This window comes from Natator depressus, chromosome 11 (assembly GCF_965152275.1).
Source record: "Natator depressus isolate rNatDep1 chromosome 11, rNatDep2.hap1, whole genome shotgun sequence".
NCBI lineage: Eukaryota > Metazoa > Chordata > Testudines > Cheloniidae > Natator > Natator depressus.
This window is the reverse complement of record NC_134244.1, coordinates 68,384,252-68,398,905: the sequence shown is the minus strand read 5'-3', so window position 1 is coordinate 68,398,905 and position 14,654 is coordinate 68,384,252. Positions and strand designations below refer to the sequence as shown.

Genomic DNA, 14,654 nt, shown 5'->3' with positions numbered 1-14,654 from the left:
CTAAGCTTTGGCACTTCCATAAATTCCTGGGGTCTGACTTTCTACACGAGCTGAAAAAGTTGCTCCTCATTCATATCTAAAAAATTGTCCCTTGAACTTGGACTCTGATGAACAAGGATGCTGATAAAAACAAAAGTCCATTTTAGGACATTGTGCTGTAAATGAAATATTGAATTGCTTCCCCCCCCTCAAGTTCACTAGTACAATCTCTCACCATTTAGCACATCACATGAGTCACCTAAGTGCAGTGCCAGCCACTGAAGCATTAAGGCTGGATTGAAGGGATCATCTGGTCCAAGCAATCCAAAGACAAACACTGAGGCTTAGCATACTTGAAAGTTATACCTGGAGACGCTTGGGAAGAAGAAATAGTGACCCAACTCGTAACTCCATTGACATCCAGTGGGCTAAGAGAGCTTTCTGGAAGGACAGAGTGGAATGGTAAGAGCGAATCTGCTAGAGACCGGTAGGAACTAGCCCTCCCACTAAGGACAGCGGATGTGGCTTAGTGGAATACAGTAGCCTCTTTCCCCAAGCTTTCTGAAGACCTAGCCAAGGCTCGGAAACTGAAAATCCTGTAGCAATGGGAAAAACATTAGGGGATCCCTGGAAAGGGTTTCAAGCCAAAGGAGATTTGGCAATTTCTTGTTAGCTTGGTCACTTTCAGTTAGGAGATTCCAATTTCTAACCTCTCTGTGGGACAAATGGCTGCCTTTTTGTTACTTGTATGCAGGATGGTTCTCTGGGTGGTGGGGGAGAGGTCTATTGAGAGCTTTCAACAGCCTAGGAGCCTGAGGCAAAACTATGTGAAATGCAGCTTGCCAGGTACCACAGCTGAGAGGCTGCCTTAAGCAGATAAAAGAGCAGGGCGCTGGTCTCCCTAGTGCTGCACCTGCAGGAACTCACAGGTAGGAAAGACTGCCCCCTCCCTCCCCCTGCCCGCACAGTCCCTGAGAAAATACTAACAGCCTTGGGCCTTGCTTGTTTTGGGCCTTTGGCGTATGCTGTTCCACCCTGCAGGAGACCCTCAGTCACACAGGGCCGTGCAGCATTGCATTGCGGTAGGAAGCTGCGCTCTTGCTTAGCAAGCACCTCGGCTGCATCGGTGCACAAACAGCTGCAACGTAAAGAAGGGGCTTGCTCAGGTCGCACTCAGCATCCTCTCTTCTTCCAGCCGCTCCGTACGCAGAGGCTCAAATCTAACTTCTTCAGCGCAGGGAGTCCAAGATTATTTAGCTGGTAGGCTCTTCAGGACTCTCCCGGTGGGTTTGCACAGTGCCTAGCACACAAGGGGCCCTGGTCTTGGTTGAAGCCCTGAGGCACCACTGTGACACAAATCATAAATGCACCCTATGAAGCCAAAAGCAATCTGAGGCCTTGACTCCATCACGTTCACAATGGGCTAGACCAGTGGTTCTCAACCTGCGGCTCAATCAGCACAGAGCTGGGCCCATGTGACATCGTCAGGGCCATACAGGTAGTGTTGGATGCGGCCCACAATGGTATATAGGTTGGGAACCAGGGGCCAGACCATGCTGTCGTAATCTTCCCCGAGGAAGAGGTGGAGCTGAGTCGCACCAGGAGCTTATGGTCACATTTGTTACTGCATATAAATGTATCCCGGAATCACGATCCCTCCCTGCTCTCCCCTTGCTCTAGGGTCCAAGGGGATGCGGAGGGCACTTTGATACGTGCTGCCAAGTGACGCTAAAAGTAGCATTTCTAGTTGAAAAGTGGAGTGGCTGCTCTCTCATTCTAACACCAAACAGAGAGCAGAACTGGAAGAAAACCGGAAGTGTGGAAAAACCAACCTGCATCCATCAGTCACGACACTACAGCCTAACAGAGCATGACCCAGCAGTACAATTAGACATCTGTCTTAAAAATAAAGAGGGGAGAGTGACGCCAACAAGATCTTTGAAGAGAACCTTCAGACTAGTGTGTGCTTAGAGTGTATAAATGGGGATTAACGTCTCACCCTTATTTATAAGGGCGGTCACACAAATTCTTGTATTAAAGGATTTCCATAAGAAGCCAATGATGCCTGCATTGGGCCCAATGAGTTGTGATTAAACTAGAATGCTTCTTTTTAGAAAGAAATCCAGTCTTAATTCAAAGGTTCCCAGTGATGGTGAATTTAGCACACCCTTTGGTAATTTGTTCTACTGGTTAATTACTCTCTCTCTCTCTCTCTGATAGGGCAGCACAAACCACCCCTAGAAATTCATTCATCTATCTGCTTTGGAATATGATCATCAAGACAAAAAAAAAAAAAGCAAGACATTTTACTGTGGCCATTGCTGAAACAAGGATTTCCCAGTGTAAACAGGTTGCCTGTGGAAACAGACTAGAGCTGTGCTAACAGTAACTTTATTCTCCTTTTGCTGAGAGGATGAGCTAGTGTGACCTAAGTAATTCTGCATATGTTGCACCTAGTTAGTGTACATATTTGTACCATGTGTGTCTTTTGAGTCATAACTGACACTGCAGTCAGTATGAGCAAGCGGTGTGCTCATCTGCTTCTGGCATCCATACCGCCAGACCTTTTATTACTGGTGATGATGTAATGTATGGAGCAGTAAGAGCACAAATTGATCTTACTCAGCTATCTCCCAGGCTGAATCTCCTAATGCTGGCTGTTGCATGAAAGTCTCGGTTTGTCTTGCAAAGTTTGGAAATGTGATACAGAAATCACTGGTTGAGAATAAATATGGAAAACCAGGATATCGTCTTGTCATTAAGAGCAGTGAATTTCTAGTTGTAAACCCAGGTTAAGAACAGTGTCCTTGACTCCATGGGAAGAGCACCCATGGTTTTCAGTATCAAGCCATAACTCCTAGTCACGTCCCCTATCTGAACCTCAGTTTCCCCATCTGTAACATGGGGCCGATAATACTGACCTTTCTGTAACGTGTTCTGAGATCATCTGATGAGACGCTGTGTCAGGGCAGAGATTAGTGTATTATAAAATGTAAGCCATATTGTACTGCAGTAGCCCCGAGAGGCCCCCAGGGTGCTAGCAGCTGTATACGCACAATGAAAAGACAGAAACTGCCAGAAAAAAGCTGACCATGGCACAACAGGTGGGTGCAACAGACTGATTCGAACAGGAGCAATGCCCTGTCCATCAAGTGCTGAGGTGACAGCACAGAGTAACAGTGAGTATTCGCTTACCGGGACAAGTCCTGCCTGCCTTATTCTGGCACTGCCTCTGTTGAAATCACTGTGCCAACTGGAGTTTTGCCAGAGTAAGGGAGATGGGATTTGCCCACTGTATTTAGTACAGCTCGTGGTGTTTAGACCTTTTTAAAAAATGGCTCCAGGCCTGTTCCGTTGACTTCAGTGAGAGCAGGATCAGGCTCAATCATTGTAAAGAACGTAGGACAATCCAAAGTAAGAGTATTATTGTATAAACTGAATGAACGCTTGACTTCACTTAACAATAGTGTACCTATCCCATGCTGTTTTCATGGACCCTACAATGATCAGATATGTGCTGTGTGCAAACGCTTGTTTTCTGAATTAAGGATGCCCAGGATTTAAAAAATTTCCCATTCACAGGGGAATCTGCCTTCAATAGCCACCCAAGAGAACAGCAACAGTGATTTGCTTAGGAGAAATGATTTGCTTAGTAGAAGATGAACCAAGGTTTTACTAGAAACCTTGAAGATACTGTAAAGAGTTTGCTTAAGTCAGGGGTTGAGCACAGGTGTTTAATTTAAGTGGGGGGTTCAGAATGTACAGTTTGATTTTAATTGAGACCAGCACTTACCTTTGTTGCTAGTTCCGTCATACAGCCTTTGTGTTATACCTTTAAATTCCAGTTAGACTTGAGGAGAATAAATTACTGGTTAATGTAAACCCCAGAAGAACGTTTTTTCTGAATGTCCCCCTCCCCTATTGTTTTTTAAGGGAGAGGGTAAGGAGGGAATAGACATTGCATCAAACTCAGTAGGAAGTTTAAGGAAGTCTGGAGGGGTATAACTCGTACCTTCCATGTTCTCCTTGAAGAATATTCAGCTGCTAAAGAGTTAACAGTTATGCTGTGTAAGTTACACCAATCTATGCCTGATCCTGGATTCAGTAAAGTCAGTGGCAAAACTCCCCTTGAAAAGGATAGACTAGTGCACATCACACCTGAATTTGACATATTAACTTTAAAACTATTGTTAGTTATTCAAGTAATGGTCGTTAGGACAGCCTTTTATAACCTGTCTATAGTACTTCTATAGCATTCCCCTATAATGAGTACAGGGAATACTGCAGATACATTTATTACTTTCAAGGGCCTTTGTATAGATATTAATGGCAACCACTGTTTGTCTGCATAAATGATTATTTAGGCACATCATTTTAGGTGTGTGCATTAGAAAATTAGGCTCTCTGTGTTAAGGTTCAAAAGTTACATTTTCTGGTACATTTTCAAGATATCGTGTCTGAATCTCCTTGAGAAGAGATATCCTAAAGTGGTGAGAAGACTGTTGATCCACCTTGTGGATTTAATATATCCTCTCACCCACCACGCTGAACCAGGAAGGCCATTAATAGATTTTAATTTCACTAGAAACATGGGCAGTGGGTATCGAAGACAGGGAAAGGCTAAGCCTCCCCAAACAGCCTTGTGTGGCCCTGCCCATGCTCTACCCCCAGGCCCTTTCCTGCTTCCCGGCACTGTACTGCAGGGGTCTCTTCCCGCCGGGGCCCCAGGCTGAGGCTAATGGGGGCCAGCCTGTACTCTGGGCCTGGGGGCGGGGAGGAGGTGCCGCCCTCCCACCCAGTGCACCTGCCTACTAACCCACCTGGTGCTCTGGGGCTAGGGGGGGGCCCACACCGCCTTCCCGCTCACCCACCCACCCGGCGCTCCGGGTCTCGGGGAGGGGTGCTGTGCCACCCACTTGGAACGCTGAGGTGGGGGATGGGCAGCCCGGGGTTGGGGGGGACTGGCAACTGCATGGTGGGGAGGAGCCTCTGGGCTTTGGTGGGAGGGGTAGGGCCTCAGACAGAAGGGGTGGGCTGGGCCAGGGGCTAGACTCCCTGAGCCCAGGGTTCACCCGCCACCCATGACCAGAAACATCGCTGAGGGTCAGTGTTTCCTTTCCCTTCCCTTTCCTTATCGTACGCTGAAAGGTACCTGCTCCACTGATGGGATGTGGTCCAGGTTGTCTGTCATAGGTGGCCATCCACTCTTCCTGAGGACCTGATACCAACAATGTAGAGTAATCCTATTAGGAGGTCTTGTAGGAGATTAATGGGGGTGTGTGTGTGGGGGGGAAACAGGGGCAGAGTTGGAAACTTTAAGGTGCCACTATTGAGGTCTCCATCTTCCATCAAACTGGAATCTCTGGGAGAGCAGACCAACTCTTGGGGTAAACAGCTGATACGATAACTTCATGTATCTGTTAGCGTCAGCCAGCCCTATTCTTTGCCTATAATTATGTGCATATTAGAAAGAGAGAATGACTTCATTTCTACCCTATTTGAAGTCGAGGGGTTTCATAATGTTGAGAGATCAGAGGTGCCACAACATTATTTGTTATTTGTAGTACTATTGAACCTAGTCATGGATCAGGTACTGTACAAACACCAGGTCCTGTACAAACACAAACACCATGGACCAGGTACTCTACAAACACAGAACAGAACAGCATTCATACTTGGTTTGGAACTTCCCCACAGCCGGTTGGTATTCAGGGATTTGGAAGAGTCCATTATAGAGAGAAAGTCCAGGTTGCAAAATTCAGACCTAGATCTGAACAATTCCAGAGCTGAACAATGTTGGGATTTTGATTCAGACTTATCTCTGTCTGATACAGATAAAGCAGTTTGAGGAGGTTATTCGTTTTTAATATAACGAATCCTATCAAAGATTAGACAAGGACTATATATTTCATTTTCCCACCCTTGGGACCCAGTGTAATCCTTCCTTTCTCCCTAAGGGGTATAAAAATCTGTTTTAAATTTCAGTAATGCTTCAGTGCCTCTGGTATGTGAGGGCTGACCTTTTTCATCCCTCCAAGAAGTGGAAAGGAAGTCTTGGAAATCGCTTGTGGCCAACTCAGTGCTTCTTCTTGGTGGATTTCTTGTATAAACACTAAGCTTAAGACTGGCATTTCTCAGGCACCCAGAATGTGAAACATATTTTTTTAAAAATATCTCTCCAGGAAGAGTACAGTAAGTGGAATGTTGGAAATGCTTTTTGAATTAGCTCTTTTTCAGACTGGGATTAAAAAAGTCAATCCTGGGGAGAAGAGAGTGGCATTCAAGCTATGGGAACTGTTCTTCATGTGTCCATCTAAGATGTTCATCGAGGAGAGCCCCGTGTGAAATGTTCTGTAGCACAGGAAAGCCACATAAAGTTTATCGTTTCCTAGTGAAGACTACAACTTACCCCGCTGTCACTGCATCCTGAGACTTGTAGCAAAATACCTTCCCACCCATGTACATTCAAATGATGCTGTTGTTCAGTAGAGAGAGAGCACTAAATAAGCCTCTTGCCTGCAGCTGTGATTTCTAGTTATTTTGTTATCTGTACTGGAGTAAAAAATAAAGGCCCCAAATGAGACGGGGTCCTGCTGTGCTAGGTGCTGTCTATATAAGTGGCTCAAGCTGTAGAGACTTTGACTTTTAGCTTATGAGGTCCCTAATTCCATCTCCAGTGTCAGCCAAGATGGAGGCCGTTACACTGTCCCGAGTTGGAGCATTAAAAGCCAGGCTGGTGTGGTCAGGACAGAGATGATGGTGACTGTTGAAGGAACACGAGGACAGGAGCACTAATTAATCTGTGTGTGTACATTTGTCACACTCATGTGACAAACAGAAACATCCAATAATTTCATCTTAATGTCACCCCACCCCCCGCTTTGCGGGCCTATTGTGATCAATAACCTCAATCCAAGAGGTAAAGCAAAAGTACGAGGCATATTTAGAAACCATTCCTACTACAAAATTTCCCTGAAAAAATCTCCCCCCAAACTATCACAATTCTTGCTCCTCCTATGAGGCCGATCATCCCTAAAATGCCCCCAGGAGTACAATGCTTTATGAAGTCAAATAGTCTAATAAGCAGAGACTTTTGGAGCAGGTACAAACCACACTATATCCCCTTGGGATATTACATTCTGTGCTGGTTCCAGGTCTCCTTTGGTTGCAAAGCTACCAATGACTTCAAATTGACAAGGGTCTGTCATACAGAGACTGTTGCTTTCAAGGGTATAGAAAGACCACTCACTGTGCTCTGTGTCTAAAATCATTTGCTCTGTGTTTCTCCATTCTACACTCTTCCCTTAAGTCTCCTGGCTCTCCTTCACTCTCAAAGTTCCCCTCCCTGAACGAAGCCCCAGGGGCCAAGATCAGCTCTAAGGATCCATGCCTGCTCTTTAAAATTGGATGGTGCGCACCTCTTCATATCACCTCTGTGCATGGGTGAACTTGCTGAATGATTTACTGGAGTCTGCCTAGGGGGTTAAGGTCCTTGTTTATTAACAGCAGCTAAAGTTAAGACATTGATGTGCTGTAGGCAGTGAGTTCAAGGGCTGGTTGGCTTCATATTGCAAGCACATTGAGAAAAGGATTGGCAATCAGGTAAGTAGCTCAAGACCTTGCAACAACAATACTTCCAGTGCAGGGTGAGAAATGGCTCCAGTAGAAGTAGCTTTGTTAAGCAGGTTTCTGAAAGCTTGTTGGGCAAGGGCAGATGCTGCAGGGTATATGAGTGGGTGGCAGATTACATCTACTGTGAAATAGCTAAGAAATACATCTGCTCAGAAATATTCAGCTCCATCCCATATTGTGCCAGGTCTCCGTCTGACAAATTATAGGGCCCGCTTCCTAGAGTGGGCCAGATAGGTAGGATGCATGTCCCTCTGAACACAGGGCTATTTGGTGAGTAAGTTTGGGTATGCTTGTTTGGCCACACTTTAAGGGCTCTCGCGTTGCAATTCCACTCTTGAAATCTGTACTTATTGGAAAGACATTGCAGTGTCTAAGACCTCCATTAATTAGCCCTGTGGCACCATTTCAAGAATTGCCAGTTCTGAGATGTAGCATCTCCAGGTCTCACCTTAGGGTCTGATTGTCTAGTTCACCAACAGGTAAATGAGTATTAGTGGGTACATTTTTCACCCAGCTTTTATTCAGTGAATTACAGCCCTTTAACCAAGCAGAACTTCAGCCACTAATCTTACTGCTTTAACACAGCAAATTTTGTGTACTGAATGGGGTTGTTTTAAACCAAGAGTCTGCAGCTGCTCCCATAGTCTAATAAATAACATTCTGGAAAGGATGCAAGTTAGACCTGAACTTAATGCTGCCGGGCATAAAAATTGCAATTGAATCACTGAACGTTCCAGGCTTCCAGCTGAGAGTCTGCCTGTCCCGCTGCCATATTAGATAAAACGCTGACTCTCTGCTGCGATCAATAATCTGTGTTTTATTAAATGACAGCAGAGAACTTTAGGGCAACGGGGCTCTTGGGTTCTGTTCCTGACTGATTTCTGCGTAAGTTACCTGACCTTTCTAGTGCCTTATTCTGCTCGTGTAATGCCTTACTCGGGGGGCTGTGAAACTTAATTACTCAGTGCTTTCAACCAGCGTTCAGATCCCTGGATTAAAAGTGCTGTATAAATGCAAAGAATAAATATTATCTATCCACTCACTTTTCTAAATCTACCTGCACATCATCACATGTAATAATCAATGTGCCTACTCGCAATCGTGAGCAGTGTTTATATAGGGAAAGATCCAAGCAAACAGCGGGGAAAATTGTCCATAGATATTGATTCAGATTCTTGATTTTTATTCAGTCCTGTCTTGAACCTTTCATGTTCAATTCTGCAAACATTTGATCACTCCAGGTCCGGTAAGGGGTCACAAAAATAAAGTGTGACGTTTGAATGCTCTACTAGTCAGCAAAAGCAAATTTTGACACGTCTGTTTGACAGTAGCAGTTGCAGGCTGTATTGTATTGCATGTGGAGTCACAAATGTGGTCTGGATGCAGTTTGCATCCATCAAAACGTTCACAAACAATCGACAGGCCAGAATTCTTTGCTGAAGGAATTTGCAGATAATTGTGAATAATGAATTAGTTCAAGGATTTCACAAATTGAGAGAGCCAAAATTTGATGAATAATTCAGAATGAACGTTCACTCAACTGATGTGTGGAGAATTACATAGTCAGCAAGTGGTATTACTTTCCCTTTGCTAGAACTATTCAAGGGCACATTACAGCTGAAAGGTAATCTTTAAATTGCATATGTTTGCTGTCCTCCACCAAAGCAATTAAAGGTTTATTGGGTACATTTATTTTCCAGCAGAAGCATTTCCTTTTGCTGATGTAGCCTTTTTAATGGCTATAGTAGCAAGTAGTGCAACCCAGTGCATTGGGGAATGATCAGGGCTGGGGGATTATTTTACAGATTACAGTAATTTTACCGACTGCCTTCCTATCCACCCCCCACCCCCACCCCAAAGCAATGAACATACACAATGAAAATAGGAAACAAGATGGTAGGAGATGAGACGTCCAAGGGTTGGATCACAGGAGCGTAAGAGAGAATCAGCATCATATATCAAAGGTGTTAGGCTAATTACATCAATACATCTGCCTGACAAGGTATTACTGGAAAGAGAATGTGATGATCCTTTTAAATTACCAGTGGGAAATATTTTTACTTACTACATAATGAAAACAGAAACCCGTGTCACTGCAGAATTGTCTCTGCAATCTAATGTGTTGACTTGGGCAAATGGATGGGCAAGACCATTCATCTGACAATGGACGTGTGGCTCAGTGGGCACTGCTGGATTGTGATCTAAATCCTGTTGCTATTGAAGTCACTGGCAAAACAACCGTTGGCTTCAGCAGGACATGTATGTGTGAGTGCTCCCACTGGGCTAGCTCTGGGACAGAAAGAAAGGGAGGGCCAGTACTACAGGAATATCCAGCAGGATACCATGCTAAGCATGTTCATGTTCCAGATCTGTTGCACAGGATGAGGGAGGTGACAGAGAAGTGGCCAACCAACTCCTTTCTCTCTTCTGGGTTTGTTGTCCCAGATGATGGCTCTTTGAAAGGCAACAGATACGGATAAAGGGAGCATTTTTCTCCCTTGTGCAGTGCTCATCCAACCTTCCAGGTTATCAAAATTTTAATGGCTTGATCCTGCTCCCATTGAAGTCAAGAGCTGACTTCCAATGACTTAAGAGGTACAGTGGGTCCTGTAAAACTTCACAGACAGCACTCCTGTAAATAGGTATTCTCCTCATCTTACAACCGGAGAAACTGAGACACAGACATCACCTAGCGGGTGGAGCAGAGAGATCTAGTGGATGATGCATGGGTTTGTGATCAGGAGAGCCCTATTTTATTCCTGGTTCTGATGTTGAATTAAAAATCCTGTGGAAAGGGCATTTTTCTTTGACATTCTGTAGTTTAATTGCTGTGGAAACTTGTAGGTCTTATGCCTATTTGTTTGAGCCCTCCTAAATGCTATACCTAAGGCTACATTTTAGTCATGGGTATTTTTAGTAAAAGTCATGGACTGGTCACGGGCAGTAAACAAACATTCATGGCCCGTGACCTGTCCATGACTTTTACTAAAAATACCTGTGACTAAAACTTGGGCGGAGGGCCGCGGGTGCTGGGGGGGGGGGGTCCAGTGGCGCTGTGAGTGCTGCAGGAGGTGGCCCAGGACCCCCGCTGGTGCCGGGAGGGGGAGCGGGCAGTGGCGCACGCCCCAGGAGGTAGGCAGGGCTGGCAGGGGCTCCCTACCTGGCTCCGTGTCCCTGCAGCTCCTAGGTGGCAGATGAGCCCAGTGGGCTCCACGCACTGCTCCCGCCACAAGCGCTGGCTGCCACAGCTCCCATTGGCCAGGAACTGCAGCCAATGGCAGCTGCGGAGGCAGGGCCTGTGGGCATGGGCAGCACGCAGTGTGGAGCCCCCCGGCCCCTCCGCTGCCTAGAGCTGCAGGGCCATGCCAGTTGGAGCCGGGGGTCCCAAGGTAAGCACCCCCCAACCCCCTGCCCCTAGCCCTGAGCCCCTCCCACACACCGAAACCACTGCTGCGGGCAGCCCCTGAGCCAGCACCAGCCATGCAGAAGTCACGGAATCCATGACTGCCGTGCAGGCCCGCCGACAGCAATTCCAGGCCCCAGGGCGGACCAGTCAGTGGGCCCCCACGCCCGCGCGGACGCGGTCCACCTGAAATTTGGGTGGTGCTGCACCTGCACTGGCTTGTGCCCAGCGATCTGCCAGCTGGGTGCGCTCTTCCGGCACGGCCAGGGCTTCCACATGCCCGCCAGGTAGGGGTGCCAACTGTCTAGTCGCGCAAACCCAAAGACCCTTGTCCCCCCCTGCCCCGCCCCTTCCCTGAGACCACGCCCCTTCTCTGAGGCCCCTCCCCCTGCTCACTCCATCCACTCCATCCCCCCTCCCTCCGTCGCTCACTCTCCTGCACCCTCACTCACTTTCACCAGGCTGGGGCAGGAAGTTGAGGTGCGAGGTCAGGCTCTGGGAGGGAGTTTGGGTGCATGGGGGGTTCGGGGTGCGGGTTCTGGGAGGGAGTTTGGGTACAGGGGGGATGAGGGGTGCAGACTCTGGGAGGGAGTTTGGGTGTGGGAGGCGGTGTGGGCTCTAGGCTGGGGCGGGGGTTGGGATGCAGCAGGGGGTCAGCGCTTACCTTGGGCGGCTCCCGAAAGCGACCAGCGCACCCCTCTGGCAGCAGCTCCTAGGCAGGGGGCCCAGGGGGTCTCCGCGTGCTGCTGCATGAAGGCACCGCCCCCGCAGCTCCCATTGGCTGCAGTTCCTGGCCAATGGGAGCTGCGGAGTCAGCGCTCAGGGCGGGGGCAGCATGCGGAGACCCCCTCCCCAGGGCACAGGGACGTTGGCCGCTTCTGGGAGTGGCGCGGTGCGAGGGCAGGCAGGAAGCCTAGCCCTGCTGCTCTGGTGGTGGTGCGCGGGGACCCCCGGGCTCTTTTAAATAGCCTGGACCCTGGGCAGTTGCCCCCTTTGCACCCCCCATTGACAGGCCTGCTTCTGTGACCTCCGTGACAGACTCCTCGCAGCCTTAGCTATAGCACCTTCCAACAATGGTTTTGTGCCCTCGGGCTAATCAATTAGCCTTTCTGAGACTCAGGTTTCTCACCTGCAAAATAGGGCTAATGATATTTAACTGCCTTAGGGAGGTGATGTGAGGCTTAAGTAAATATTTGTGAAGTGAATCATAAAATGTTCCCTTTTCCCCCCTCGGGTTTCCATTTAGAAATGTATGTCTTCTCTGCGCCGTTTCTCTTGGATGAACCAAGAACTAACAGGCTTCTGAAATCAGAAATACAAGACAAGTGAACCCGGATTAGTTGCGATAGGACGTAATTTTTTTTTAATTCCCACCTTAAACCAATGTACCTACTGAATATTTAAATACATAAATGTCTTTCATCCCTTCATTTTACTCTGCCCAGTAATCCCTCTCTGTCAGGACTGCTTCTAGTATTTCAAATCTCTGAGAAGCCTCAGAGAGAGAAATATTTCACAATTCCCCCTCCCCCAAATATGGAATTTCACCCTCACAATGGCACCTGTCCAGAATAGGCAATGTTTGCTCTTGGCACAGTGACAGGATTTGAGGTCAGATACTTTATGGCCCTGCAGAGCTGTAAGTGGGAGGGTTGGGATGGAGGGACTGGGAAGCTAGAAAGGGGACACAGATATACAGCCCTTGCTTTTAGCTCTGGTGCGTCCTGAGAAACCCAGCTTTAAAGCTGTAAGATTATGTATATAAATAGCAGTCATGGAAACTAAAGCAGCTTGGTTTAAATGTGGAGGGACACAAAATATAGTCCCATCACTTTTTAATGAAGCATCCCTAAAATAGTATTTTTGTAACGTATGCAGCAAGTGCTGAATACTTGGTGGTGTGGAATATATAAAATAAATAAAAGGTTTATTGGTACTGTGATGGGGCAAGGCCAGATGGCTATAGAAAAGTAGTGGGAGATAGATATATTCGCTCCAGGCTAAACAAATCCCTGGTACCAGGATAAGTGAAATGGCAGCTGCTCCAGGTCAATTAATACAGCTGGGGCCAATTAAGAACTTTCCAGAAGGCAGGGAGAATGCTAGGTTGATTGGGACACCTGAAGCCAATCAGGGGCTGGCTGAAACTAGTTAAAAGCCTCCCAGTCAATCAGGTGGGTGTGCACGTCAGGAGCTGTGGGAGGAAGTTGTGCTGTTGGAGAGACTGAGCAGTACACACCATATCGGGCACAAGGAAGGAGGCCCTGAGGTAAGGGTGAAGTGGAGCTTGAGGAAGTGAGGGCTGCTGTGGGGGAAGTAGCCCAGGGAATTGTATATGTCATGTTTCTAAAAGGTCAGCTACCATAGCTGATACTATTAGGGTCCCTGGGCTGGAGCCCGGAGTAGAGGGTGGGCCCGGGCTCCCCCCCCCCACCTTTGCCCCCTGATTAATCACTGAGACTGGGAGACAACAGAGACTGTGCAAGGAAGGATAACTTCTCCTCACCTCCCTCGCTGGCTTATGATGAAAATGGCTCAGTAGACTGTGACTCTTGTCTCTAGAGAGAGAAGGATTACGTGGAGGGTCACAGCCTCTGAGGCTAGCGAAATCCACCAGGAAACGCGGGACCCACGGAGGCAAGGACAGAGCTTTGTCACAGTACTCATTTGAAATATTCTAACCTGAGGCTTGTAAAAACTTTGTATCACCGCACAGAGTATGTGTTTCATATACTCTGTGTGCCTATATATATTGGTGGTACTACAAAAATTGTTAATTGCCTTAGATAATGAACTAACTACATGCAGTCAGTAAGCATAGGGGATTAAAGTGCACTACTGCAGATATTGAGGTAGCTGGATCTTGTTAAGTTAAACAGGAAAGTGGTGATTTTGGGGGGGTTTTTTTCTTGGTGCCCGACTTACACTTTTGGCTGTCAATACTGGAACTATGCTTTTCTCTAACAGCGCCTCCAGGGGACATGGGTTATTACACTCTGAAAATGCTGTAACTAAGTGAGAAAAACCAGAAGTTGAAGTAAGGGCCCAAGGGTATGGTTATCCCATAATGCTAAGGGATAGAACCTCATTTAGCCAATCAGTGCTGCCCATTTTCTAAAATGTGTCTGCATAATGTTATCCCCAAATAGAGTGGCAGGATATGGCATTTGAAAAATAATGTAATACTGTGAGACACTTCACTCGCTAGTGCTAAAGTTTCAATTTTCAAATTTAGCAATTCCTCCCTGGATCCTATGCGGTCAGGTTACTAAGAATGGCCAAGAATGCCCGTGGGAGCTCATGGAAAGACATTCTGGTTTCAGCACTTGGACTGCTTCAGAATTTTAAAACAATTGAAAGCCACTGGTTTTTAAATTGGCAATTTATAGTCTGTTGAAGAAGAAGCTGTGTCTCTCTGCCAGCGTTTGTTGTTTCGAAAGAAGAATTAGCTCACAGCATGGTTCTTTTGGGGAGAGCTCTCATTTGTGAAATGGTGCTTGGAGAATTTATGGCTGCTGCTTAAAAGGACTTGAAGTCAGTCACTGCTGCTTGCTGTTGTCCTGCCAAAGACCAGTTTGGAAAATTTTCATTCTCCTGGATTGGGTATTGCGGTCAGATTCTCAAATGGAAGAAAACTGGT

General features: G+C 47.0%; 1 protein-coding gene and 1 long non-coding RNA gene across 2 annotated transcripts in view; both read left to right on the top strand.

Moving 5' to 3' along the window:
* The window catches only part of RAMP1 (receptor activity modifying protein 1), a 122,533-nt gene that overhangs the window by 92,638 nt on the left and 15,241 nt on the right, over positions 1–14,654 (top strand). The gene's annotated exons all lie outside the window — the stretch shown is intronic.
* On the top strand, positions 320–2,224 carry LOC141995648 (uncharacterized). Its single transcript, XR_012641380.1, has 2 exons — positions 320–441; positions 1,660–2,224. It is a non-coding gene; the product is annotated as an uncharacterized LOC141995648 (long non-coding RNA).